Genomic DNA, 5611 nt, shown 5'->3' with positions numbered 1-5611 from the left:
TAAAATCTCCAATATTTTCTCCATTTCATGACTTTAATCTCATTTAATACATCCTTAAGCTTCTATATCACTTAAGGTTGTAAAAACACCCCACAATCAAAAGGAAAAACTAATTTAATTGAAGCTTACCTTTGGAGCTATGGAGAAGACTTCACCCACATAAAAGAAGAAGAAAAAGGAATTGGCTCTTTTGTGTTTACTTTCCCATTTCCCCTTAAATTAATACCTTAATAGATAATAATTTTAAATTCATTTTCTTATAAATGACCAAACTACGCTCTTAATAATTCATTGTCACAATTTAGTCTAAACTATTAATCCTAAACATTCTCATCTTTAACCTTTAATCGAATCAATCCTCTTAATTTTTAAATTCTTTTAATAAAGTCCTTAATTCATTATTTGGGGCTTTACACTAATCCTTATTCTTAGGACTTAATCATAAAATTGTATCAACAAAGATAAATTATCTGGTTTCATTTAACATTAGACAATAATCAATAATAACAATTATTCAATACAACATATGAAAACATAATAATATCTAATCTTACTAAATTATCAAATAATATGATATAATGATATCTAAGACCATATAAACAATCAAGTATCAACAATAGTAGTGATACTTAGTCTCGCAAAAACAACCCAAAACTATAATTTGATAATCTTTTTCATTTATAAAGTTTTTGACATTGTATCGTGGTGTGGTTGGTTAATTACAGAAGGAATAGCCGTTGAGCCATCAAATGCAATCGAGGCCAATGAGATGTGTACTTTTTTCTAACATCCAATTCACGGTTTGGTAATAAAACCGTCACCTAACCACCATCCACGGTGGAAGCGTCGCCTTTCGCACCACTCACCCACTCAACTTCATTTCAAGGCCTTTTACTTCATTTCACAAAAATAATAAAAAAAGGCTAAAATCGACATTACATAATAAAAATACCAAAACCAAAAATCCAATTGACTAGCACTCTAGCTTCTGTCGGTAAAGCCTGAGGAGGCGTTCGATAATCGATCCCACCCCTCTTCAGTGTAGCGATTTCTCCTTTATTCTTCATAATTCCCATTTAATTATATAAATAAATATTACCTTTTTCTTTCTGAGATTCGAAAATGTTGAAGGAAAAAAGGGAAAGCATCGATGGCGTTGTCCGATAACATGACCGACAAAAATGCTGTTTTCAGGAATCTGAAAGCTAAATCAGAAAACAAGGTTCTTTTTTTTTCCTCTCTCTTGTAAAAAAAATAATTTTCCTTTCTTTATTTGTATATCTGTTTCAGATCTGAAATTCCCTTAGTTGATCCTCGATTCTATTCTGTTTTCCTGTTAGATGTGTTTCGATTGTAATGCGAAGATTCCGACATGGGCTTCGGTAACTTACGGGATCTTTCTTTGCATCGATTGCTCTGCCGTTCATCGGAGTCTCGGCGTACACATCAACTTTGTCAGCTTTCATTCTTATTGTTTTTTAAATATGTTTTCGGATCTACTTTTTGTGTTTTGCATTAATTAGTGATGCCTTTTAATTTTCAAGTTCTCAATTATACTATGCATAAAACTGATATATCTAGTGTGGAAATTCGTGAATTAAAATATGGAAAACGTTTCATTGAGCAGATTATTTTCTGCAGTTATGGGTTTCCTGAGATTCAATTGAAGGAATGAATGATACGAAAAAATTGTTTCTTTGTATTTTTTTTACGTGCTCCGAAATTACGAATTTTCACATACATAGATGTTTTGTGAACTCCTTGTTTCTAGTGCTGGAGAGAATCCTGAACTAAATATTTTTCTGGGCTTCTGTTATGTGTAGTAGTATGAGGTTAAACTCACCTTCTGATTCATACACCCAAATGGTGTAAGCTGTTCCTGCATTAGCTTTTGTTCTCCCTTTCTATAGATTTGAAATTTACTTTGAAAGGTACTCTCTCTATATATATATCTCTTTTTTGAAGGGGGGGTGATGTTATAGAAGAAACCCTTTTGTAGAGATCAATCTTTATTAACTTAACCTGTCTATGAGTTTTTGTGGGTAAACAATGTAATGTGCACATTACCTCCCTATTTCTTGTTGTCCGTGCTCTTTCCCAGGAGTCAAGAGTGGCCTCTTTACTGGCCAACAAAAGTGTTTTTTTTTTATAGATATTTGGTGTTTACCGTGAAACATATTTATTAGTGAGGACCGAGGACGTGAATATTTTGATGTCAATAGCATCATACCATGTTAATCTGTTACTTATATTCTCAAGTCTCTGTGTTCCTCTTTTTTTCTGAAAAGCACGAAAAGTTTCTGCAGGTCTACAAATTTAGATTCTTGGTTTCCTGAACAATTGAAAATATGATCTATGGAGGAAACAACCGCGCACAGGTTTTCTTTAAGCAGCACGGATGGTCTGATGGAGGCAAAATTGAGGCCAAATATACTTCAAGAGCTGCCTATTTATATAGGCAGCTATTATCTAAAGAAGTTGCTAAGAGTATGGCAGAAGAGGCTGGTTTGCCTACATCCCCTGTTGCTTCTCAGTCACCTCAAGCACCCAATGGACTTCTTCATAGCAAGATTGATGAATCTCCTAAAGAAAGCTCTTTAGATGGGCAAGAAAAAACAGAGCTTCCTCCTTCACCGAAAGCTTCTCATAAAGTTGTTACCAGTACCATCAAGAAGCCTCTAGGTGCAAAAAGAACGGGAAAAACTGGAGGACTTGGTGCCAGAAAGCTTACTTCAAAGGTATACCTTCCAGACCTCTTGAGCAATGGAATTAGTGCAGAATGATCGTAAGGATACTTGATTAGAAAGGTCACTTATTTTGGAGTTATTTTAAATACCCTGCTTCTTGATAACATAATTTTCTTGCAGCCAGGTGAAAATCTCTACAATCAAAAGCCTGAAGAACGAGTTGTCCATTGCTTCCCCAGCTAATGACACTGCACCCGTTGGTTCAACTTTTCCTTCTCGTTTTGAGTATGTAGAAAATAATCAATCTAGTGAGTTGAATTCTCGCGGCCCACAAATTCTTGGCGATGTTGCTCCACCCAAGTCATCAAGCTTTGCAGAATTTGGAATGGATAGTGGTTCTCAGAAGAAAGCAAGCTCAAAAGTGCTAGTAAGTAAAAATGTAACATGGCTGGGAGCTTAAATATTTTTTGTATAAAAGTCTGGTTTGTTTGATGGGCTTGTCTCCTTTTAGTTTTAGAACTTCTTACTTTATGATTCTTCTTATCACTCAAGATTAATTGAAAATCTATACTGCTAGAGACATTTTCAACTTCATGAGGATGTCTGACATGAAGAAATTGAACATGGTATATTATTTTGGTTATGCTTTTAGCTAGAGCCTAGTGTTAAACTTTCCCTTGAAAATCAAGTTTTGATACATAGCCTTTTGTCTACTTGGATATGTAACTTTTACCAACCAAACCAAATAGACTTGGTTCCCATATTGGAGATGTCCATGTAGGAGTAATTATTGTTTGGCTTGGAAGAGATCAATCTTAGTTATTATTTCCACTTGTATCTTCTTTTTCCTTTTTGTTTTGGTTTCTTATTGCTTCATTTTATTCTCAGGTTCAGGAAACTGATGAAGCTAGGAGAAAGTTTTCTAATGCAAAATCTATTTCATCAGCCCAATATTTTGGTGATCATACTGGGGTAGACAATGATGCTCAAGTTACTTTGCGGAAATTCTCGGTACGTGCAGTAGCTATTGCTTTCTTGAAAGATAACATCCTTAGTTTTCTAGTTAACAGCTAATTTTTGGAATATGCTTTCTTCAATCATCTTTAACAAATATAGGGATAATTGGAAGTAGTTGGTAATCCATTTATTTGTTGAGAACAGTGTAATTTGGTTTTCTGATATTTGATAGCCACTTTGGTTTTTGCAGGGTTCAACAGCCATCTCCAGTGCCTGATCTATTCGGTCAGTCTGCTGATAGTTCTATTGATCTTGCTGCTAGTGATCTCATCAACCGACTCTCTTTCCAGGTCTTCTTTGTATATTGCATCTGTTATGCATCCCCTGAATTTTTATTAGTGCATATGCAATCTGGGAGTATACATTTCCTATTTTCTGGTTTCTCTTCATCGAGTTAAGTTGATTTATCATCATCATCATCATCATCATTAAATATTACTTGCAGGCACAACAAGATATATCAAACCTTAAGAACATAGCCGGAGAGACTGGAAAGAAACTGAGCTCATTGGCATCCACTCTCATGTCTGATCTGCAGGACAGAATCCTTTAATTCAATGTTCTGGGCTTGAAAGATAAATATAAGTAGGGGTTTCAAACGGTAATCCGGTTAACCGACTAAACTGAATTACCCAAATTCCATTAACCGATTTTTTCTCTTAACCTTTAACCGAACTGATTTTTTTCTATTTTTTTAACCGAACCGAACTAAGTTTAATTAATTGATCGGTTAACCGAATTATCCAAAATATATAAATAATATATATTAAATATTTAATATTTTTTGGTTTATTCGGTAAAAATTGAGTTCAAACACCCTTAAAGCTAAATATATATATATATATATATATATATATATATATATATATATATAATTTTGGTTAATTCGGTTAATTAATCGATTCTGTTAATCGACCGATTAATCGATTGAAATTTCAGTCGGTCGGTTAATTCAGTTTTAATCATACAGTGAACACCCCTAAATATGAGTTTGTTATGTTACCAGCCTATATGTTTTCTAGTTAATGTAAAGCGAGTTAATAATAAAATTCTTTAACAGAAGAGAAGATATAATATTTTAAAAAAAACCTTCCATGTTTTTGGAAGATTTTTTTTTGTATAACCACCTGTTTTTTTATCTATTGATCGATTAATTCGGATTAGATATTATAGAGGAAAGGCGTTTTCACAATGGGAGGCTGCTTTTGTACTTATACAACTAGCGCACGTGTTTTGTTAGTATAGTCCCTTCCTCGAACATTAATCGTATGTGTATGAGATGTAAACCAACCAAGGTTTGATGTGTGTAATTAGGAAAGGTTTGTTGAAATTGCTATCTACATTGCATTGTCACTTTACCTTGTCATTTTCGAACTATAACTTTCGGTTTCGCCATTTACTTGTTCTTAAGTCCATTATTGGTATGATGTGATTGTTATGATTTTTTATTGATCTGGGATAAGTACAAAATAATATATGTTTAAAAATAAATTTTAATTATTAAATATTGAACGATCGTACTTCTGACATTCTCAGTGCTTGAATATGAGATTCAATGAATAATAGCAAGTTGGGGGCATTGCCATTAGTAGGGTAGCTTGATTCGATTCAAAAATGTTATACTAAGTTTGATTAGACTCGAAAGTTCGTAGTTGAAAATTATCAAGCTCGATTAGTTCTTGAAATTATAAATTAAAGCTCGACCTGACTTGAAAGTTCATGAGCTTAAAATTTTTATGCTCAATTTGAAATCAAACTTGAAGCTTTACTCGTTAAAAAAAAATCTTAACTCTAAATATTTTTAGTTGTAGCTTGACTGAAGTTAGTTGTAGCTTGACTGAAGTTCAAACTCAAGCTTGATTTAAGCTGAAACTCAAGTTCGAACTTGAATTTTAAGTATATGAAAA

The 5611-nt window shown here is 33.3% G+C and overlaps 1 pseudogene; it reads left to right on the top strand.

Moving 5' to 3' along the window:
- The first annotated feature begins 972 nt into the window (after positions 1-972).
- LOC120146274 lies at positions 973-4947 on the top strand (annotated as a pseudogene).
- The last annotated feature ends 664 nt before the right edge of the window (positions 4948-5611 follow it).

This window comes from Hibiscus syriacus, unplaced genomic scaffold, assembly GCF_006381635.1.
Source record: "Hibiscus syriacus cultivar Baekdansim isolate YM2019G1 unplaced genomic scaffold, ASM638163v2 tig00110904_pilon, whole genome shotgun sequence".
NCBI classification, from domain to species: Eukaryota; Viridiplantae; Streptophyta; class Magnoliopsida; order Malvales; family Malvaceae; genus Hibiscus; species Hibiscus syriacus.
The sequence above is the reverse complement of the archived record's forward strand: the minus strand, read 5'-3'. Positions and strand labels throughout refer to the sequence as shown.